This window comes from Nerophis lumbriciformis, linkage group LG08 (assembly GCF_033978685.3).
Source record: "Nerophis lumbriciformis linkage group LG08, RoL_Nlum_v2.1, whole genome shotgun sequence".
Taxonomy (NCBI): Eukaryota; Metazoa; Chordata; class Actinopteri; order Syngnathiformes; family Syngnathidae; genus Nerophis; species Nerophis lumbriciformis.
The window spans coordinates 6,890,599-6,916,077 of record NC_084555.2 but is presented as its reverse complement, the minus strand read 5'-3'; the positions used below and the strand labels follow the sequence as shown (position 1 = coordinate 6,916,077).

The following is a 25,479-nucleotide window of genomic DNA, read 5'->3' as shown; positions in this document are numbered from 1 at the left end:
CTTTTTCAAATAGATTCAATCTTGCACGTGGAAACTTTAAGTGTGGGCTTTAGTTGATATAACACTCCTGTCAGGTGGTGCATTCTACGCCGGGGGTGCATTATCCGGCACAACACCTGAAGAGTCAGTGCTGCAAAGGGTTCTGGGTATTTGTTCTGTTGTGTTTATGTTGTGTTACTGTGCGGATGTTCTCCCAAAATGTGTTTGTCATTCTTGTTTGGTGTGGGTTCACAGTGTGGCGTATATTTGTAACAATGTTAAAGTTGCTATACGGCCACTCTCAGTGTAAACTATATCGCTGTTGATGAAGTATGCGTTGCATTTACGTGTGTGTGAGTACAGAAGCCGCTCAAATCTTGTGACTGGGCGGGCACGTTGTTAGAATGGATGAAAAGCGGACGTGACGTCAGCTTGTAGAGCACGTTAAAGGCAGTGCCTTTAAGGCACACCCTAAGACGGGTGGACTACGAGATATAATGACTGATGAACACCTTCGTTTGATAATGAAGGTTGCCTCAGCTCAAAGCCTGAAAAAATGAAGGTTGCCTCAGCTCAAAGCCTGAGCCCCGGCATAAATGAACTAGCATCCAAGAAAAGATGTCAGGTATCTGGCTTGGGCACATCAGATTAGATCAGTGTGTTGCAAACTGAGCCATTTAAAGTCCTGAATGGTTGGTTTATTCATTATTTTATTTTCAAATTTATTAGCCTGTGGAAAAAGTTAATGTTGATATTTACCTCAGAAGGCTGCACATAGAAAACAGGCATTCAATGTTTATTTAAATTGTATTTCATATGCCATTGATATTTTTTAATTTTGATTATTATTTGAAACTCGATTTTGCATGTCACTATAACGTTATATAAGCCTAGCTTGTTCAATATTCAATGCAAAACTTGTTTGGAATTTGTTCAACCTTGGCCCGCGGCTTTGTTCAGTTTTAAATTTTGGCCCATTCTGTATTTGAGTTTGACACCCCTGGTCTAGCATAATATTGCAAAAGTCCAGTCCATAGTGGATCTAACATAATAGTGAGAGTCCAGTCCATAATGGGGCCAGCAGGAGATCATCTCGAGAGGAGACGGGTCAGCAGCGCAGACATGTCCCCAACCGATACACAGGCGAGCGGTCCACCCCGAGTCCCGACTCTGGACAGCCAGCACTTCATCCATGGCCAGCGGAACTGTGCCCCCCACCCCCTCCACAAGGGAGAGGGGGGCAGAGGAGAAAAGAAAAGAAACGGCAGATCAACTGGTCTAAAAAGGGGGTCTATTTAAAGGCTAGAGTATACAAATGAGTTTTAAGATGGGACTTAAATGCTTCTACTGAGGTAGCATCTCTAACTGTTACCGGGAGGGCATTCCATAGTACTGGAGCCCGAAAAGAAAACGCTCTATAGCCCGCAGACTTTTTTGGGGGGCTCTGGGAATCACTAATAAGCCGGAGTTCTTTGAACGCAGATTTCTTGCCGCGACATATGGTACAATACAATCGGCAAGATAGGATGGAGCTAGACCGTGTAGTATTTTATACGTAAGTAGTAAAACCTTAAATTCAATTCCCATCATGCATTGCTTCAAAACTACGGCAAGTAGTAATGTCCAAAAAAATAACAGAGACGAACCAGAAGAACGAAGAAGAGACATGGCGACGACGAGTAAGAAGAATAAGTACGCTTGCAAGTTCCAAAATGATTGGAAAAAAATAATTTCAGTTCATCCAGGACAGCTCGAAGGGGAAGGGGTATGATGCCTGCAACTTCTCCATTGAACACGGTGGCCGAACGGATATACTCATTCATGAACTGATTATTTATACATATATAAATACATATTCTCCCAAATTCGGAGGTCTCAAGGTTGGCAAGTATGAGAACATGTGGTGCAAAGAGTGAAATGTTTTCTTCTGAAATGGTGAAGGCGTACCGCACGATCAATGCCAATGTTTTTTTAACAACCAGCAAAGGGAAGTTTCCGACAGGCCATAGGAGAAAATGAGCGCTTGACTTCAACCCTAAACTAACACCCTCCCTTCCTCATCATACCTCTTCGGATTGTAAATAATCAAATGTAGACACTTTTTCTTATGCTTTCTGATCTCTCTCTCCGTGTCCAATAGTTGTTGTACATATCCTACCAAGTCAGTCCTACACTGTTCCAATGTCCATTTCTCTGATGGTGCAATTGTTGATGACTGAAGTGTTGATACCAACTAAATCTAAACACCCCCCCACCCCCCTCCATATCCCACACCCCGGATTGTATGTATGTAAATAATTCAATATATATACTCTGATGATTATCTTGTGTGTTGACTGTATTATGAAAATAGTATATACAGTATCTGTATCATGAATAGGGATGTCCGATAATGGCTTTTTGCCGATATCCGATATTCCGATATTGACCAAACCCTTAATTACCGATACCGATATCAACCGATACCAATATATACAGTCGTGGAATTAACACATTATTATGCCTAGTTTGGACAACCAGGTATGGTGAAGATAAGGTTCTTTTAAAAAAAATAAATACAATTAAAATAAGATAAATAAATTAAAAACATTTTCTTGAATAAAAAAGAAAGTAAAACAATATAAAAACAGTTACAAAGAAACTAGTAATTAATGAAAATGAGTAAAATTGACTGTTAAAGGTTAGTACTATTAGTGGACCAGCAGCACGCACAATCATGTGTGCTTTCGGACTGTATCCCTTGCAGACTGTATTGATATATATTGATATATAATGTAGGAACCATAATATTAACAGAAAGAAACAACCCTTTTGTGTGAATGAGTGTAAATAGGGAAGGGAGGTTTTTTGGGTTGGTGCACTAATTGCAAGTGTATCTTGTATTTTTTATGTTGATTTAATTAAAAAAAAAAATTATTAAATAAAAAAAACGATACCGATAATTTCCGATATTACATTCTAAAGCATTTATTGGCCGATAATATCGGCAGGCCAATATTATCGGACATCTCTAATCATGAATCAATTAAAGTGGACTTAAACTGTAACAACTTGGTCGCATAGTGATGCGGGTGTGGTTCTCCCAAGGATGCAGATGGCTTCGGACACAGCTTGCAGGTAGGAAAATGATTTATTTTAAATATAAATCATATGATGGATAAACAAAAAACATGCATGTAGCACAAAAGGCAAAACAAAAGGACTAGCGTGGGAGCTAGCAGTAAAAAATAGCATAGCGTGAAAAGCTAGCAGAATCAAAATAGTCGTTAACAGTTGTATGGGAACAAACTAGGAAGCCAGACCGAATGAGGCCAGGCCAAAGACTAAATAGCCCTCTGATTAGCGCCCGGGCAACAGGTGCGCGTACCGGACACTAACCAGAGGCAGGTGTATACAATCTGCCGTCATGGCAACAGAAATAAACGAAACTCAAGGTGCTGAAAACACATGCGACTCAAACAAACAAACTATGATCCGGGCAGCGGATCGTAAAATAAACAAGTTGAAAAACTTATTCGGGTGTTACCATTTAGTGGTCAATTGTACGGAATATGTACTTCACTGTGCAATCTACTAATAAAAGTTTCAATCAATCAATCAAATTTGCTCACCCTAACCCACCTACAGCACAACGTTTTATAAAATGTATTTATAAGATATATTTTTTTATCCTACTGTATTTATTGGTATGACATCTTAATGCTTGATAATTATCCACCTGATATTTACCGTGCACCCAACATTTTTTTTTTTCTGTAACTCAGCTTGAGCAGCACAAATATTTTGATATTAATCACCAAAATATTAAAAAGCATAAATAAAAAAAAGAATCCGTTTTACCGGTTTCTTTCCACTCTTATAGCAGAGTTCATTACAATGTGAGTGTATATCTCCATTTACTCCCACACGTACGTATGCATGCATTTGAGTACATTGTTATGCATACATCAGCATTTGCTCCAATTCTGACACACATCACAGACGCGTCTCGGTGACAGATGTCGTATGTTGTGGTTAAAGCGCTTGTGTAAAACAAACACGCAATGGCTTCCCTTTGTTTTGGTGCCTGTCATATCCTGACACCATCAAAACCTGAACTTTATTTCTTTTTTCTTTTTTTTCTTCTTTTTCAGTTGTCACCAGCATCTGGCAGGGACAGGGTTGATGAGGTGTCTTGACAGCGGAAATTGCCAGAAATTGATTTTTTTTTTTTTTTTCCATGCTTGATAAAAATTTAAAAAAAAATCACACGCAATTAGTGCGAGTGTCAAAGCGCTTTATGCATGGAGTCGTGCTAAGTAATGCGTGCTCCACTCAAAATATTGACAGGAACGTGTGGTAACAATAATAGTACTAGAGCGATAATGACTTATATGCAAGCGGATTATAGACATGTACTTCATAAGTATTCTTGGTGTTCTTCATTCAGACACAATATAAACAATGCCAATTTTTCTTTTTTAGTTGGTCACGAGATAATTATTTTGATTGAAGAAAACAATCTAAACCAGTGGTTCTTCAACTTTTTTCACCAAGTACCACCTTAAAAAGACTTGGCTCTCCAAGTACCATCATAGTGACCAACTAGTGTTGTCCCGATACCAACATATTGGTACACGTACCGGTACTAAAATGATTTTGATACTTTTCGGTACTTTTCTAAATAAAGGGGAGCACAAAAAATTGCATTATTGTCTTTATTTTAACAAAAAATCTAAGGGTACATTAAACATATGTTTCTTATGCAAAGTTTATAATTAAATAAAATAGTGCACACACAAGACAACTTGTCTTTCTTACACCTGTGTGACTAATACCACCCACCTATAGTGCAGAGGTTTCTCAAGTGTGGCCCCCGGGGGCCATTTGCAGCCCGCCGCTCAGTTCGTAACGGCCGGCGGCACATTCTAAAAGGCCTTCTGAAACCCACTACTACCGACCACGCAGTCTGATAGTTTATATATCAATGATGAAATCTTAACATTGCAACACATGCCAATACGGCCGGGTTAGCTTACTAAAGTGCAATTTTAAATTTTGCGCGAAATATCCTGCTGAAAACGTCTCGGTATGATGACGCCTGCGCGTGACGTCACGGATTGTAGAGGACATTTTGGGACAGCATGGTGGCCAGCGATTAAGTCGTCTGTTTTCATCGCAAAATTCCACAGTATTCTGGACATCTGTGTTGGTGAATCTTTTGCAATTTGTTCAATGAACAATTGAGACAGCAAAGAAGAAAGCTGTAGGTGGGAAGCGGTGTATTGCGGCAGGTGTTGTGCCGGATAACGCACCCCCGCCATAGAATGCACCCCCTGACTAATGTGCCGGATAACACAGCCGGTGTTTCATTGTTTACATTCCCGAAAAATGACAGTCACGCTTTACCATTGGCCTGTGGAGAACTGGGACAACAGAGACTCTTACCAGGAGGACTTTGAGTTGGATGTGCAGACGCGGTACCGTGAGTACGCATGCAGCTGCAGCTTCCAAACATTTGATCGCTTGCCCGTACGCGCGTGCCGCTATGTGCATGTCACGTACGTAACTTTGGGGACTTTGGGGAAATATATGTGCTGTATGAACTTTGGGGAGGTGAACAGTACTTTGGGCTGTGGGATTGAGTGTGTTGTGCAGGTGTTTGAGTTGTATTGGCGGGTTATATGGACGGGTGGGGGGAGGTGTTTGTTATGCGGGATTAATTTGTGGCATATTAAATATAAGCCTGGTTGTGTTGTGGCTAAGAGAGTATATATATGTCTTGTGTTTATTTACTGTTTTAGTCATTCCCAGCTGAATATCAGGTCCCACCCGCCTCTCACAGCATCTTCCCTATCTGAATCGCTCCCAGTGCCCTCTAGTCCTTCATTCTCACTTTCCTCATCCACAAATCTTTCATCCTCGCTCAAATTAATGGGGAAATCGTCGCTTTCTCGGTCCGAATCGCTCTCGCTGCTGGTGGCTATGATTGTAAACAATGTGCTGATGTGAGGAGCTCCACAACCTGTGACGTCACGCGCATATCGTCTGCTACTTCCGGTACAGGCAAGGCTTTTTTATCAGCGACCAAAAGTTGCAAACTTTATCGTCGATGTTCTTTACTAAATCCTTTCAGCAAAAATATGGCAATATCGCGAAATGATCAAGTATGACACATAGAATGGACCTGCTATCCCCGTTTAAATAAGAAAATTGCATTTCAGTAGGCCTTTAATTCTAAAATTTCTATCATAAAAGTGGATTAAAAGAGCAAACAGGTGAAATGTAACGAGAAAAAGTTGCAATGTTGTCTCTAATAACACAAAGCTGTCATGTTTTTTTCTTTAAAAGTGTCATTGCTCAAAAAATAATAATGAATCAAAATCAATGTTGTTATGAATTATTAACCTATTTAAAGCTCAAATTACTTGAAATTAAATATTCCATTTTGAAGTATTTTTGGGGGGGAAATATTGCATATTTTGTGGGTTTGCCGTAAAAAAAGGCTCAACACTAACAAAAAAACCCACAAAAAAATATTTAAAACTTAAAATCGACAACTAGATCGGAAGGTGATATAGAGTCTGCTGACATTTGCAGTAACATTTTGTGTCATTTTCCATTCTATTAGTTTGTCAAAACTATTAAGGACAAATGGTAGAAAATTAATTATTCATCTACTTGTTCATTTACTGTTAATATCTGCTTACTTTCTCTTTTAACATGTTCTATCTACACTTCTGTTAAAATGTAATAATCACTTATTCTTCTGTTATTTGGATACTTTACATTGGTTTTGGATGATAAAGTTAAAGTTAAAGTACCAATGATTGTCACACACACACTAGGTGTGGCGAAATTATTCTCTGCATTTGACCCATCACCCTTGATCACCCCCTGGGAGGCGAGGGCAGCAGTGGGCAGCAGCGGTGGCCGCGCCCGGGAATAATTTTTGGTGATTTAACCCCCAATTCCAACCCTTGATGCTGAGTGCCAAGCTAGGAGGTAATGGGTCCCATTTTTATAGTCTTTGGTATGACTCGGCCAGGGTTTGAACTCACAACTTACCGATCTCAGGGCGGACACTCTAACCACTAGGCCACTGAGTAGGTTGGTACCACAAATTTGGGTATCAATCCGATACCAAGTCGTTACAGGATCATACATTGGTCATATTCAAAGTCCTCATGTGTCCAGGGACGTATTTACTGAGTTTATAAACATAATATACATTTAAAAAAAACGAAAGACGATCATGTGATGCCAAAAAATGTTGACGTAATCATAGTAGTATCGACTAGATACGCTCTTGTACTTGGTATCATTGCAGTGGATGTCAGGTGTAGATCCACCAATGGCGTTTGTTTACATTTTGACGGTGTGTAGTGAAGCATGTTTAGCTATTCCTCGTCCTGCAGGGATGATACTTGGAAAAAACGTACTTTATTTATCGCCATGGAGGCGAGGATTAGTGATTTAGAAGTAGCTAAAACACTGCGGCTGGACGTTAGCCGCTAGCTAGCTAGCCATGTCTTAAAGAAACCTCTTCCTGAGGGCGTTTCAATGTTATAACTTCACCTGTATCGCTAGATTTTAAGCAAAAATGCGTCCATTCTCCCTTTTCTGTCCATACACTGTCTGCTTGTAAGTACTCTGTGATTGTGCGCTTCCGAACATGCCCCTCTGCTCGTAAAACCAGCAATGAAACGAGGTGACGACGACAAAGGGGGCGGTACTTTTCAGAGGCGGTATGATTTATTAGTATCGCGGTACTATACTAAGACTGGTATACTGTACAACCCTATGACCAACATTAAAATACACTAGCGTAGTAGGCCTATGTGTTCATTAAAACAAGTCAGAGGTTCTATTTAACAAGTATATTTATTGTTTTTTTGCCACTGTAACATTACACATAGTTTAAACAGTAACACTGTGTTTGAATATAATTAAACACGTCACGTTATTCAAGTGATTCTTTAGCGTACCTCTAGATGGTGCCCAGTTTGAGAATCACTGATGCAAACTGTGTTCCTCCAGCATAGAACGCTCCTCATTTGTGACTGCATCCCCCACACCCACACCCCGTCCCCACGGCCAACCTGCTCCGCCAGGTCGTTAGAACGTCGTTAACGCCGTCGTTGAGCTCTGCCTGGAAGCCTGGCCGCCGATGGTACAATATGCTCCTTGTTATTCCAGGATCATTGCCGCTAAACCCTGGCAATCGAGTGCCGTTTTGTCCACGCTCATTGGCTCAGCGGGGCCCTCGGCTCGGAGCGGGAGAGCACTCGGGGTTTGGGTCGTTAGGTAGAAATTCCTGAAATGATGGCACATTAGAGCCTTGCAAATCAAAGAGAAGTGAGCGCGGTGTAATTTTACAGAATGGTGAGCGTGAAGTATGAAGATGAATCGGGTATTTCTCATAAAAAAATGACGCTGCCCAGTCCAGACTCTTAGATTCAACCTGATACAACCATCAAATAAACTACTTACATTAAAAATAATCAGCATATTATTACAATGTGTAGCGGCCCACTTGGATTAAAGACACAAGATGCAGAGAGCTTCGACTGGTGCAACTTTAATTCTCTCCTCTTTTCCTCACAATTTTGACACCGTGAAAACTATGAAGATGGACAGAAAATACAAATGCCATCGTACCATATTTCCACAAACAATGCATAAATCATGTTTACATTTTTAAACTTATAAACAAATCTTTTTTTAGTAAATAAAACTAATGACATTTTCTCGTTTGTTTTAAATGAAATTAAACTACAGTTGTCCGATAATATTGGCCTGCCGATATTAAATGCTTTAAAATGTAATATCCGAAATTATCGGTATCGGGTTTTTTTTTGTTTTGTTTTTTTTCTTTTTTAAATCAACATAAAAAACACAAGATACTTACAATTAGTGCACCAACCCAAAAAGCCTCCCTCCCCCATTTACACTCATTCACACAAAAGGGTTGTTTCTTTCTGTTATTAATATTCTGGTTCCTACATTATATATCAATATATATCAATACAGTCTGTAGTGATACAGTCCGTAAGCACACATGATTGTGCGTGCTGCTGGTCCACTAGAGATGCGCGGATAGGCAATTTATTTCATCCGCAACCGCGTCAGAAAGTCGTCAACCATCCGCCATCCACCCGATGTAACGTTTGATCAGAACTGCACCCGCCCGCCATCCACCCGTTGTTATATATCTAATATTAATAAAAAAATTAAAAAAAGGGTGAAAACTACGTGAATTGCACCTTGTGCAGACAAGATTTTTCGATCGGACACGGAGGAATTAGCGATGTAAAAGACCACGTTGGGACAAAAAAACACAAGTCTAATGCCGTTGCTAGCGATACAAGTGGAAAACTTTCAACGTTTTTCGTCGCCCAAACAGATTCTTTGGATGTGATAAATGCCGAAGTTTTATTTACGGAGGCAATAATTGAGCATGGACTTCCAATCGCACTGGCTGATCACATGGGACAGTTAATAATGTAATGCAACCTTTAAAAATCATTACGCGGTGATCGCGATCCCAAAAATAAACTTTTCTTGCATGATAATGTCCAGAAAAATTTGCTTTATATTACTATAGAGTCCTTTTAACGAATGAGTTTGATGGTTTATCACGAACCTTAAATGAAATTCCATGGCCACCGTCCTGCTCTCTATATCAACCAGGGTGAGCCCCACCCCTTTCGTGAGCGCACTGCGAAAGCGGACGAGGCGGGGTGTCGGTGCGGTGGGCGCGGTAGTGACCCTGGACGTGCGTCGGGCCCTTCTCGCGGATCGCCTCAGCTACGGCTCCCGGTGGGGCCCTCTCGGGGGAAGGGGCCTCGGTCCCGGACCCCGGCGAGGCGTCCCTTCTCCGCTCCGTAAAAGTGTCCATCTCTTTTCTTTTTTTTTCTTCTGTTGTGGCATATGCAGCAGGTGCCTGCTCGTTTTTCGTATGTGGGTAACAACATTTAACTATGTATATATATTTCCGAATTGGTTTAACTGCCACCCGCAAAAAAAATAAAAAAATTAAAAAAATATCTAATTAATCCGCCCGACCCGACCCGCGAGCGGATAAAATCTTATTGTTTTTAATTTCATCCGCCCGATCCGCGGATAATCCGCGGACTCCGCGGTTGTGTCCGCAAACCGCGCATCTCTATAGTACTAACCTTTAACAGTTAATTTTACTCATTTTCATTAATTACTAGTTTCTATGTAACTGTTTTTATATTGTTTTACTTTCTTTTTTATTCAAGATTTTTTTTCAAATGTATTTATCTTTTTTTATTTTATAAATTTTTTAAAAAGGTACCTTATCTTCACCATACCTGGTTGTCCAAATTAGGCATAATAATGTGTTAATTCCACGACTGTATATATCGGTATCGGTTGATATCGGTATCGGTTGATATCGGTTGATATCGGTATTGGCAATTCAGATTTGGACAATATCGAAATATCGGATATCGGCAAAAAGCCATTATTAGACATCCCTAAATGAAACCATTAGTCTCCTCCTACCTCCTTCCGATTCCAAGGACGCTAAGTTTGCTCAGCTTGTTAGCCTAGCTTCCACACAGAGCTCGTAGTGACTCTCCTTAAATGTGACATATAAACAACACAAACACGAGGCACAATAAAATAACCTCTCACAAATGTTCAGACAGAATATGACAAATATATCTTTGTCAGCATATTTTACCAGTCCTGGAGTAAAGTCAGTATGCTGTTTAGTGATGGGTCCGGCAACACCGATGCATCGGCGCATGCGTCGAGCTCAAAGAGCGAAACCCTGTGTCGGTGCGCGTACCGCTTTTAGAAAGTCACGTGACCGATCATGAGCTGTTTTGGTCACGTGACCGATACGCCAACTGTGTCGCACTCCCGCCTCCTCTGTGCTCTGTGAGCGGGTCTTTTCTACAGCCGGAGAAATAATAACTAAGAAGAGAAAGCGTCTAAAATTGAATACGTTGGAAAAACTGTTTTTTTTTTAATAAAAATGTGTAAAAAAAATTAAATAATAATTTCCAGGTCCACAAGCATCCTCATTCACAACACGTTCTCTTAGATTTCCATGTTATGATACATGTTCACATTATTTATTGACTGTGTCTAAAAAAGACAAAAAATATATTTTTATTTAAATGAAGTTATGAAATAATCCTAAATGAAATACAATGACTTGGTTTATATTATTGTATATACTAGGTCAGTGGTTCTCAACCTTTTTTCAGCAATGTACCCCCTGTGATTTTTGTTTTAATTCAAGTACCCCCTAATCAGAGCAAAGCATTTTTGGTTGAAAAAAAAAAGATCAAGAAGTAAAATACAGCACTATGTCATCAGTTTCTGATTTATTAAATTGTATAACAGTGCAAAATATTGCTCATTTGTAGTGGTCTTTCTTGAACTATTTGGAAAAAAAGATATAAAAATAACTAAAAACTTGTTGAAAAATAAACAAGTGATTCAATTATAAATAAAGATTTCTACACATAGAAGTAATCATCAACTTAAAGTGCCCTCTTTGGGGATTGTATTAGAGATCCATCTGGATTCATCAACTTAATTCTAAACATTTCTTCACAAAAAAAAAATCTTTAACATCAATATTTATGGAACATGTCCACAAAAAATCTAGCTGTCAACACTGAATATTGCATTGTTGCATTTCTTTTCACACTTCTTTTTGACAGACATTTTAGTGACAAACCTGAGCTTGTGCTTCACTGAGTTTATGAACTTACATTCATATTTTGTTGAAGTATTATTCAATAAATATATTTATAAAGGATTTTTGAATTGTTGCTATTTTTAGAATATTTTTTAAAAATCTCACGTACCCCTTGGCATACCTTCAAGTACCCCCAGGGGTTCGCGTACCCCCATTTGAGAACCACTGTACTAGGTCATAAAATCAGTGTCAGTTGAGTCGGTCCATAGGTTGCCTGTAGGGATTTTTAATGTCCAGCAGATGTCAGTATTTAGTGACACAGTATCGACACAGTATCAATACAGTTTTGCAATGTGTCGAAACGCTTCATGACGCCTCATCAACCCATCACTAATGCTGTTGATGTCAGACGGAACGGCAGCAGGAAGTCAAGCATCAGCAATAAAGGAAATAACAGAATAAGAGTGGGCTTTTCAAAATAAAGGCACAAAAAAAAACGTAACATGACAGAACTGCATTTTCCTCATGAACAAATATAATACAATAGTTAGTTACCTCTCCAAGGGAGTAGGAATTGGTACCCTTTACATTTGACGACTCATTCCCGGTACCTGGGAATCGATATCAGTACCAATTTTTGGTACTTTGGTGTATTTTAAATGTTTGATAATATAATTCAATGTTTTAATGTACCATTTAGAAATGAGCTGAATACGATAACTGTGTTGTCCAGTTCTTGTATCTTGTTTTCCGAGTTTCATTTGCAATTCAGTTGCACTTCCAAGACATTAGATGGCAGTAAGTCGTTTTTTTTCCATGAAGCTAAATGTGTATGTTGCGCCCTACAAAGTGTTTACACTGTAAGTAGTAGAGGTGGGGGTGTAACGGGATTGTTCTTCCAGGGTGCAGACGGAACGACAGGAAACGGGGGGGGGGCGCAGTTGGGAGAGTGGCCGTGCCAGCAACCTGAGGGTTCCTGGTTCAATCCCCACCTTCTACCAACCTCGTCACGTCCGTTGTGTCCTTGAGCAAGACACTTCACCCTTGCTCCTAATGGGCCGTGGTGAGGGCCTTGCATGGCAGCTCCCGCCATCAGTGTGTGAATGAATGTGTGTGTGAATGGGTGAATGTGGAAATAGTGTCAAAGCGCTTTGAGTACCTTGAAGGTAGAAAAGTGCGATACAAGTATAACCCACGGCACACTAACAACTATCAAAAATGCAGCCAATCTTACATACAGATAATGCGTCATGAGACATGCAAATGTAAACTAACATAAGTAAAGGAAATTAAATGAGCTCGAATATACCTACAAACGAGGCATAATGATGCAATATGTACGTACAGCTAGCCTAAATAGCATGCTAGCATCGATTAACTTGCAATCATGCCTGATTAGCACTCCATAACAAGTCAATTATATCTACAAAGCTCACCTTTGTGCATTCACCCACAGTATAAAACATTTGGTGGACAAAATGAGACAAAGAAGGAGTGGCATAAAACACATTTCTGTGGCAGGGTCTGAGATAGTTGTACATGTAAACAAACTGTTGAGTCACAGTCCACACAACGGTGAGTTCAAGGGCCCCTGAAATACTCTCATCAGTGTAGCAGAAACACAACCATATTAAACTGTGGGCTTTCTAAGAATTAGGAAGGTTTGTGTCGTGTTTGTCCTCCTACAGAAACCATATTACAAAAAAATATATATTTGTCACCCCATTTTTTTTTTTGCCTTTTTCATACATTTTTTAAAAAGCTCTATGAAGCCACCAAGGCGCCGCTCAAGAGCCGCGTGTGGCTCTAGAGCCGCGGGTAGCTTACCCCCGGTCCAAAGGTATACATTTACGTTAAAATAGGCCAAATCTATGTAAAAAAAATAAAATTAATAAAAAATATATATATATATATTCATGACTTTAAAGTCTCATTCTCGTCTATTTCTGAAACTTGGCAGCCCTGCTTGAATCCTTAAATACCTGTGAAATGATCGAAACAAAAACAACAAATGCTACCAGTTAGCATGCGTCAAGCAACAATATATTTGCACTGCAAAAAGTCAGTGTTCAAAAACAAGAAAAATAAAAATAAAAATTAGCGGTGTTTTATTTGAACTAAGCAAAATTATCTGCCAATAGAACAAGAAAATTCGGCTTGTCAAGACTTTCCAAAACAAGTAAAATGAGCTAACCTCAATGAACCCAAAAACACCTTAAAATAAGTATATTCTCACTAATAACAAGTGCACTTTTCTTGGTAGAAAAAAAAGAGACTTTTTTGCTCAATATGTTGAAAAATGTTCTTAAATTAAGTAAATGCTAGTGCCATTATCTTGACATAATGATATGCGCTCGGCATTATGATTTTTTTTTTTAATGCTTGAAGTAAGAAATTATTACTTTAAAAAAGTAGTTTTATACTTGTGAGTGTTGATGACACAGCTTTGCAACAGTTGATATTCTAGTTTCAAGCATGTTTTTCTCAATATAGGTCATAAAATCTCAGCAACAAGCTGTAATATCTTACTGAGATCATTTAGGACCAAAAGCCTTAAAACAAGTAAAACACTCTAACATAAAATCTGCTTAGTGAGAAGAATTATCTTATCAAACAGAAAATAAGCAAACATCACCCTTATTTGAGATATTTCATTTTACTTAGATTTCAGCTTTTGCAGTGAGGTGTATACTTACAAAACTAGCTAAAAAGTTAGGATGCTAACGTGTTAATGTTAGCATGCTAGCAACCGATTAACGTTGGCAAGGATGCATTTTGACTTTGGAATTGTTTGAACCGCTTGAGAAAGGTGAACCATGAATTGATTAACGTGGACTTAAACAAGTTGAACAACTTATTCAGGTGTTACCATTTAGTGGTCAATTGTGCGGAATATATACTGTACTGTGCAATCTACTAATAAAAGTTTCAATCAATCAATCAAAAAAAACGTCCGAGTGAGTACGTCAACTATCCGTAGCTGCAGTTATCAGCAGCCAGGACGGAGACACGTCTACCTTCTTTCCTGTCGTGATATTCCTCTTGGACATAACTGGCGAGGGTCAGCTCCAAATTGAAGGACTGACTGGGCGTGGTATTTAAAGACCACATTGTCAGACTGTGATGATGGATGTTCCAAATAGCTGCTTTTAACTGCGGCCTGGGAATAATGTTATAGCTGTCATGTTGTCCGTCCTCGAGCTATTATTACATTCACCAAGGAGGTGTGTTTATATTGCTGTTAGCATGCGTCATTACGCAAAAAAACTAGTCAAAGGATTGCAACACTTGTACACATTAATAACTTGTCTGGTATAGTTGATACATGTGGCATTAAAATCACTACACAATCATACAATTATTTTGTGGCGTAGAATGTGAGAAGAGGTTTCATCAAGCTAACTGCTTACTACACAATAAGTTGAATGATGCGGACACGTTTGTTACTGGATACTTTTTTATATATGATTCCTTCAGCCTGACTATACTATTTAATACTTGTTTATTTTAACAAATGTCATGTTCTAAAATGCAATTTTGTTCGACGAAGCATGTCTAGCTTGCATGCTATTGTGTGCTTAGTTGTTGAGTAGCTGCTAGCTTTTAGTAGCCTGCAGCCTGCCATGTTTAAGTTTTGTAAATTACCTCACTAAAATATAAGGAAAGATCCAACGTGTGTGCTTATTGGAGAACATTTGGAAACTAACTGGCTGGAGCACTTATATCGGAAATTTGAGAAGCAAGCTGATATCACCCTATACTTGTTTTGTTGCTGATATCGGACTGATATCCAATATCAATATCGGGTCAGGAGACCTTTAATACTAAGGTTCTAAAATATCTTTCAACACATATATATATATATATATATATATATATATATATATATATATATATATATATATATATATATATATGTATATATATATATACATATACATATATATATGTATATATATATACACATATATATATATATATATATGTGTGTGTGTGTATATATATATATATATATATATATATATATATATGAGTGCCCATCCATCCATTTTCTACCGCTTATTCCCTTTGGGGGTCACGGGGGGCGCTGGAGCCTATCTCAGCTACAATCGGGCGGAAGGCGGTGTACACCCTGGACAAGTCGCCACCTCATCGCAGGGCCAACACAGATAGACAGACAACATTCACACTCACATCCACACACTAGGGCCAATTTAGTGTTGCCAATCAACTTATCCCCAGGTGCATGTCTTTGGAAGTGGGAGGAAGCCGGAGTACCCGGAGGGAACCCACGCAGTCACGGGGAGAACATGCAAACTCCACACAGAAAGATCCCGAGCCCGGGATTGAACCCAAGACTACTCAGGACCTTCGTATTTTGAGGCAGATGCACTAACCCCTCTGCCACCGTGAAGCCTATATATATATATGAGTGTGTATATGTATATATATATATATATATATATATATATATATATATATATATATATATATATATATATATATATATATATATATATATATATATATATATATATATATATATATATATATATATGAATGTGTGGGAAAAAAATCACAAGACTATTTCATCTCTACAGGCCTGTTTCATGAGGGGGGGTACCCTCAATCATCAGGAGATTTTAATGGGAGCATTCGCATACCATGGTTTGTATAGGGCACAGAGTGGGTGGGTACAGGCTGGCCTAGGGGCGTGGTGATTGGCTCATGTGTTACCTAGGAGGTGTTTCCGTCTATGGCGGCATGTTGTTACAATTTCGCTGCGCTTGTTGAGGGATGACAGGTCTGGACGGTAAATAATAAACAGTTTCTCTTTCAAGCATAGGTTGCATCTTTTATTACCACTATTGTAAGGTGTGCTGGATGCAAGAATTTGCCATGTTATTGAATATTCAACATTATTGTCTTTGAGGTCCCAAATGTGTTTGCTGAGTTCTGTGCTATTTCGCAGGTTTTTGTTCCTGAAAGAAGCCTTGTGATTGTTCCATCTGGTTTTGAATTCTCCCTCGGTTAATCCTACATATGTGTCGGATGTGTTAATGTCCTTGCGTATTACCTTAGATTGGTAGACAACTGATGTTTGTAAGCACCCCCCGTTGAGAGGGCAATCAGGTTTCTTTCGACAGTTACATCCTTTGTTGGTTTTGGAGTCGCTCTGTCTGGGGGTCGACGGCTCATTTGCAATTGTTTTGTTGTGGTTTGAGATGATTTGTCGTATATTGTTCATGCAGCTGTAGCTCAATTTATATATATATATATATATATATACACACACACACACACAGGAGTGTCTTCAAAGTGTGAGGCGAGAACCAATTATCAATTTTTACGATGTTTACATTACAGGTAACTCTGCTTCACTCTACAAACTTTTAGTTTTACAAATGTACCAATTAATTGTACTTAATTTTGTCGATTTAGTTCGTAAAATTAGGTTCCACTGTATTATACTTTTTTATTATCATTCAAAAGAGCGCCCACAATAACATATTTAAAGTGTGTTGTCAAAAATGTGGCTTGATACTGGAATTTATATAGTTCAAAAATACTTTGAGTAAGTTTTACTTTGAGAATGCCATTTTGCGAGCCTGTCTGACAGTGTGAGTAGGGTTTCCAGCAGTCCCTTAAAAAAAACGGAATCATCCCGTATTTATAAACAAAAGTACATGCCCATATTGAACTGAAAAGGGACACACTTTGTCCCTTATTACCATGAGAATTAAAAATAATCAGCTTGACGACATCTAGCTCGCTAGAGTTGTCCATCTATATTCTGGTGTTTGAACTATAATTGCGACTTTTTAAGGTCTTTAAAAAAAAATTGCTTAAGTATTAGTATAAAAATGTAATTTCATATAAATAAAAAGGCAAAATAAGAAAAACTGAATCTGGCCTTTCCGACAAGAAGTCCTTTAGTTATTTTTTAAAGAACTTTGGAGCTCTAAGGCTCGATTCAAACACTTCTTCTCCCTCCTTGGTTTTGCGCCTTCACGTCAATCAAGAAGCGTTCAAATTATCGGCCAGGTAGTGGGGAAGGGTGAAATACCTCCGTCGAAGCGAAGTGAGCTCGCAAACCTCCCTACACTGTCGAGTGCGAGGAGAAAGATGCCAGACCAGAAACCCAGAGAAGTGTACAAAAGGTTTATTGTCTGCTGTCTGCTCTGTTTTCCCAAATTTGCTGACATTCTCAGTGTATGTTTAACACTTGAAAAGTGTAAACATTACTTTATGTTCCAACACATTTACCCCTGAATGTTAAGAGCATTTGTGAACCGTTGACATGACAGCAAGCTATAGCGCTAATTTTAGTTGGTAAATGAGAGATTGTTATCACACTTCAACATCTCTAACATGTAAATGTTGCCTCTTTCTTAGGTCAGCATTGTTAACAAAAATATATTCTTAAATGTTTTACCATGGATACATAAAGGTTCAATAAATATATAAATACATTACATGGAAGTACATGTTTATACACTACATTACCAAGAAGGTTTAGCGCTGTCGAAAGGAACAGGAAGTATGTCTGAGCTATGCTGGAGGACAACAATTGTGCTGATTTTTTATTATTTTTTGTTGTTTTGGGGTATATTATGTAGGTTGTTTTTGTCACGACATGCTTTTCGCTTACTGCAGGATTGTTCTCCCAGGAAGGCAAACGGACGACTCTGGACATGATTTGCAGGTAGGAACATGATTTAATTTTAAGAAATAATCAACGAGGTACAAAACAGAAAACAACCCGCAGGCAAACGTGCCTATCGCACGCGGAAGCTATGGCAACAAACCTAGGACATGAAACTATAGACATGAACCTCACGAAACTGTGGCATGAAACAAACACGAAACTGTGGCATGAAACAACTAGCATTAACTGTGGCATAGAACAAACACGAAACTGTGGCATGAAACCAATACGAAACTGTAGCATGAAACTACTTAGGCTTACGTAGTCCAGGCATGAGGCAAACAACTAATGACGCCAGGACGACTGACTGGCAAAGGCAGGCTTAAATAGTCCTCTGATTAGCAGCAGGTGCGCGTCGCGAACACCAGAGGCAGGTGAACATCATAAGTAAATATGGTAACTAAAGCAAACTCAGGTGTCAAACAGGACCTAAAAGAGTCCAAAACTAACAGAACATAACAAAAACATGATCCGGACCACCAATCATGACAGTTTTAAAAGCACTGAGCTTGTCATGTCTGTTGATCATGTTTCCGTTTTAGTCATGTTCGGTTTTGTTTTTGGACTCTTTGTGCACTCTTGTTTGTTTTGTCACATTAGCAACCCATTAGTTTTCACTTGTCATGTCACGCACCTGTCTCACGCTTTGCACTCGCACACCTGTCACTAATCATGTCACTGCTATTTAAGCCTGTCAGTTTCTGCTGAACGTCCTGGTGACATTATCCTATCCATCCATACTACCTCTGCTACCCATGAGATTCCTGTTTATTATAGTTCATGCTTCATGCCATGCCACAGTAAGTGTTTTTGTTTCGTGTTCATAGTTAATTGCCTTTGTGCTAGTCTTTTGGTTTCATTAGTCAAGTTTGTTCTCCGCCATTGTGCACGCCTTTTGTTTTCTTCCTTTTTTTGTAGTTTGTTAGTGTTATAAATAAATATGTACTTACATTCACGCCTTGCCCACGCCAACTTTCCTTTGCATTCTGGGAAAACACAACAACCCCAAAGTCCACGTTTTGACAGAGCTGGATTGTTGTTCAATTTCGTTGTTTCCATGCAATGACAATAAAGGTATTCTGATTCTGATTCCGATTCTGAACAATAAAGAGTTGATATATTGTTACATGTTGTTGTTCCTGCTGCGTTTACACAGGAAATAAATAAGTCTTGTGTATACGGTTGGCATGTGCAAATTTGAGCGGCGAAAAAAACGCTAATTGACCACAAAATATGCAAAGAAGTTGTGGGCATCGGACACAATTGCAAGGTTGCGCGTGATTCGCTGGGATTGGTTGAATTTGGGTGAATTGGTGCAATTGCAATATCGCAAATTTCTACGGCGACTGATTAACAGACTCAATCAATCAATCAATCTTTATTTATATAGCCCTAAATCACAAGTGTCTCAAAGGGCTGCACAAGCCACAACGACATCCTCGGTACAAAGCCCACTCCAGGGACAAATATTTCTCCTACATCGCCATTAAAAAGTACACTTTCATACTAGGAGGCCTTTAAAAAATAAAATGACCCCTGTGGAGCCCATTAACATCCAGGGCCGGGAGGTGGCAGTAGTGGAGCAGTACAAGTACCTGGGAGTCCACTTGAACAGCAGACTGGACTGGAAGGACAGCAGCAAAGCTGCATACAAAAAGGGCATGAGCAGACTCTTTTTTAATGTGTGCAGCAAGCTGTTGGAGATCATTTTTCCGTCTATTGTGGCCAGTGCCCTGTACTTTGCAGTGGTTTGTTGGGGGAGCAGCACCAGCAAAAGGGACTCAAACCGGATTGACAAACTGATCCGGAAAGCCGGCCAAACTATTGTCAGTGAGGGACAGGAGGACACTGGACAAACTGCTCGCCGTCATGGACAATCCTGCCCACCCACTCCACCAGACTATCGAGGGACAGCGGAGCTCATACTCCAACAGGCTCCTTCAGCTTCGTTCCCACAGTGTTCGATTCAAGAACTCCTTCATTCCGCACTCCATCCAGCTGTATAATCACTCGCCATACAGCAATAGATGATATCTGTTAACACCTAACATGTTAGCTACCTCTCTTTGTTTATAATGTATATTTTCTGCTGGATCTACTCTCTACTTTATGCTGCCCTGTACATGGTAATTGGGATTTATTATATATTGTATATATTATAGAAAAATATAATATAATATAATGATATAATATATCAGTATATATTATATACTGTATACAAAATATGTAAATATTACATACATGTTATATTTATATTGCTACTATGGTCCATTTCTACTTTATACCTGCATTAGCTTTTCCATCCTTTGTAACTGAGCTACTGTGTGGAACTATTTCCCTTGTGGATCAATAAAGTTTGTCTAAGTCTAAATAGGGTTGAGGCTGTATTTGGAACACGAAGCACGCCACAGTGACAGTCAAGGCCGGGAGACCGTGCGTGTCCCAAAGCACCTGGCGTGGCCGCTGTGAGTTTTTTCCCTATACGCAGCGCTCAGTTGTCGTGCCATAGACAAAACATGAAGATTTACAGCCACTCCGGCCTGTCTTCCTCTGTGATGTATAGTCTTCTTGGTCGGTCAGCTTCAAAAGCCTGCTCTCAGTTTTCACAGTCACGTCGCACTCGTGCACACCTCCACCATTCAAGCAGGGGAAACATAAAGTGATGGTGATGATTCTATTTTACTCATATAGACATGAATCTCTTTCATATTGTAGATGGATACATGGATAGACTTAATTAATCATCTAAAAAATAGGAAATTAATTTGCCTTAGCGTACCACACACACACACACGCATATATAATTATATACAAATATATATGTATATATATATATATATATATATAAACAGTGAAATATGAACTCGAAGGGTACAAAATAAACCCACCTACAATCTGATATATCTGATATTTGCTTAATTCCCCCCAGGGATCAATAAAGTACTTTCTCATCTATTCTATTCTATATATCACTAAGCTTTAGAACTTTGTATATATATATATATATATATACTGTATATATATATATATATATATATATATATATATATATGTATGTGTGGGGAAAAAAAATCACAAGACTATTTCATCTCTACAGGCCTGTAGAGATCTGATTGACAAACACTTTCCCAAAGACAACCTAAGAAAAGTATTCAACAAGAACAACATCAAATTGAGCTACAGCTGCATGAACAATATACGACAAATCATCTCAAACCACAACAAAACAATTGCAAATGAGCTGTAGACCCCCAGTCAGAACGACTCCAAAACCAACAAAGCATGTAACTGTCGAAAGAAACCTGATTGCCCTCTCAACGGGGGGTGCTTACAAACATCAGTTGTCTACCAATCTAAGGTAATACGCAAGGACATTAACACATCCGACACATATGTAGGATTAACCGAGGGTGAATTCAAAACCAGATGGAACAACCACAAGGCTTCTTTCAGGAACAAAAACCTGCGAAATACCACAGAGCTCAGCAAACACATTTGGGACCTCAAAGACAATAATGTTGAATATTCAATAACATGGCAAATTCTTGCATCCAGCACACCTTACAATAGTGGTAATAAAAGATGCAACCTATGCTTGAAAGAGAAACTGTTTATTATTTACCGTCCAGACCTGTCATCCCTCAACAAGCGCAGCGAAATTGTAACAACATGCCGCCATAGACGGAAACACCTCCTAGGTAACACATGAGCCAATCACCACGCCCCTAGGCCAGCCTGTACCCACCCACTCTGTACCCACCCACTCTGTGCCCTATATAAACCATGGTATGCGAATGCTCCCATTAAAATCTCCTGACGATTGAGGGTACCCCCCCCCCTCATGAAACAGGCCTGTAGAGATGAAATAGTCTTGTGATTTTTTTTCCCCACACATACATATATTGCGCTCTACTACGGTATCGAGCACTATTTTTTGGATAACCTTATATATATATATATATATATATATATATATATATATATATATATATATATATATATATATATATATATATATATATATATATATATATATATATATATATATATATATACATATATCTCAAACCAACATAACAAGGGGGTAATGGCGCAACAAAACAATATCACAGCAAGATTAAAATCAACACACTCCAAAACGTAAACCACCATGTTGCTACAATAAAAAACTGTAAATGCGAATATTTGTGGCATTTTTAAAAACTCTGGGAGTTTATTTTTCGGTGTCATCACAATTACAATTGCTGTGGTACAAATCTCCCTTTGCTGATAAAATCCTCAAATCAAAGGGACCACAAGCTGGAGGCTAACTAGCTAAAATGCTAGCTCCAAGCGGTTGTCTAGCACAGTGTTGTTCAACCTTTTTTGAGCCAAGGCACGTTTTTTTTCACTGAAAAAATGCGGAGACACACCACCAGCAGAAATCATTAAAAAGTTAAACTCAGCAGCCGATATTGACAATAAAAAGTCGTTGTCGCAATTGTTGGATATGACTTTAAACCATAACCAAGCATGCATCACTATAGCTCTTGTCTCAAAGTAGATGTACTGTCACTACCTGTCACATCTTCGTGACTTATTTTGAGGGTTTTTTTTGCTGTTTTCCTGTGTGTAGTGTTTTAGTTCTTGTCTTGCGCTCCTAATTTGGTGGCTTTTTCTCTTTTTTTGGTAATTTCCTGTAGCGGTTTCATGTCTTCCTTGACCGCTATTCCCCACACCTGCTTTGTTTTAGCAATCAAGCATATTTAAGTTGTTTTTATCCTTCCTTGTGGGGACATTGTTGATTGTCAAGTCATGTTCGGATGTACTTTGTGGACGCCGTCTTTGCTCCGCAGTAAGTCTTTGCTGTCGTCCAGCATTCTGTTTTTGTTTACTTTGTAGCCAGTTCAGTTTTAGTTTCGTTCTGCATAACCTTCCCTAAGCTTCAATGCTTTTTCTTAGGGACACTCACCTTTTGTTTATTTTTGGTTTAAGCATTAGACACCTTTTTACCTGCACGCTGCCTCCCGCTGTTTCCGATATCTACAAAGCAATTAGCTACCTGCTGCCACCTACTGATATGGAAGAGTATAACGTGGTAAGTCAGACAGCACAGACACTAAACAATGGCACATTATTTGCGGATTATAATTACTGGTTTGCAAAAAATATTTTTAAGCCAAATAGGTGAAATTAGATAATCTCCCATGGCACACCAGACTGTATCTCACGGCACACTAGTGGTTGAAAAACACTGGTCTCGCAACCCGAAGTTATTTAGCAAGACTGTGGACACATTATCACATTTTTCTGATCACACAAAGCATACTTGCCAACCTTGAGACCTCCGATTTCGGGAGTGGGGGGGGCGTGGTTGGGGGCGTGATTAAGAGGGGAGGAGTCAAGTATTTCATATATATATATATATATATATATATATATCCATCCATCCATCCATTTTCTACCGCTTATTCCCTTTTGGGGTCGCGGGGGGCGCTGGAGCCTATCTCAGCTACAATCGGGCGGAAGGCGGGGTACACCCTAGACAAGTCGCCACCTCATCGCAGGGCCAACACAGATAGACAGACAACATTCACACTCACATTCACACACTAGGGCCAATTTAGTGTTGCCAATCAACCTATCCCCAGGTGCATGTCTTTGGAGGTGGGAGGAAGCCGGAGTACCCGGAGGGAACCCACGCAGTCACGGGGAGAACATGCAAACTCCACACAGAAAGATCCCGAGCCCGGTTTTGAACCCAAGACTACTCAGGACCTTCGTATTGTGAGGCAGATGCACTAACCCCTCTTCCACCGTGACGCCCCATATATATATATATATATATATATATATATATATATATATATATAAAAGAAATACTTCAAGTATTTCATATATATATATAAGAAATACTTGACTTTCACTGAATTCTAGCTATATATATATATATATATATATATATATATATATATATATATATATATATATATATATATATATATATACATATATATATATATATATATATTATTATATATATATATATATATATATATATATATATATATATATATATATATATATATATATATATATATATATATATATATATACATATATATATATATATATATATTATTATATATATATATATATATATATATATATATATATATATATATATATATATATATATATATATATATATATATAAATAAGAGAAATACTTGAATTTCAGTGTTCATTTATTTACACATATTACACACACATAACACTCACCTACTCATTGTTGAGTTAAGGGTTGAATTGTCCATCCTTGTTCTATTCTCTGTCACTATTTTTCTAACCATGCTGAACACCCTCTCTGATGATGCATTCTGCTTCGTCTCCTTGTTGTGCACTGCACTCTCTAAAAGCCCTAGATGTTATTGTCACATATGCATGTACGGTAGATGGCAGTATTGTCCTGTTTAAGAGTGTCACAACATTGCTGTTTACGGCAGACGAACTGCTTTACGGTAGACGAAAACGTGACTGCTGTTGTTGTGTGTTGTTACCGCGCTGGGAGGACGTTAATGAAACTGCCTAACAATAAACCCACATAAGAAACCAAGAACTCGCCCTCGATCATTCTACAGTTGTAACGTGATTGGGCAGGCACGCTGTTTATATTGTGGGAAAGCAGACGTGAAAACAGGCTGTCGACACGTCACTCAGGTCCGCCCTGAATTTCGGGAGATTTTCGGGAGAAAATTTGTCCCGGGAGGTTTTCGGGAGAGGCGCTGAATTTCGGGTGTCTCCCGGAAAATCCGGGAGGGTTGGCAAGTATGACACAAAGTGATCTCTAAGACATGCTGATACAGCGAAGGCTTCAACAAATGGCGAAATAAACGTGCTGCTCGCCGTCGAAACTCTTCAACATGGGCAAAAATGGCAGCCATCGCTGGCTTAAAGCGGCATGCAAAATGAATGAATGAATGAATGAAGCGTTCGTACGCAAATACATGATTTGCAAACAGAGGTGTATTTTGCATGATGTAAAGGTTCGTAAACCAAAAAGTTCGGAATATAGGGTGTTAGTAATTTGAGGTTCCACTGTATGATTATGCCACTTATTAGGGCTTTTCCTTCATTTGGAAGAGTT

At 38.9% G+C, this 25,479-nt stretch overlaps 1 long non-coding RNA gene across 1 annotated transcript; it reads right to left on the bottom strand.

Annotated features, from left to right (window-relative positions):
• Positions 1-7,366: 7,366 nt before the first annotated feature.
• On the bottom strand, positions 7,367-10,701 carry LOC133611228 (uncharacterized). The gene is made up of 3 exons (XR_009815960.2): positions 10,673-10,701; positions 10,492-10,567; positions 7,367-8,275 (listed from the first exon to the last, which is right to left on the bottom strand). It is a non-coding gene; the product is annotated as an uncharacterized lncRNA (long non-coding RNA).
• Between the last annotated feature and the right edge of the window lie 14,778 nt (positions 10,702-25,479).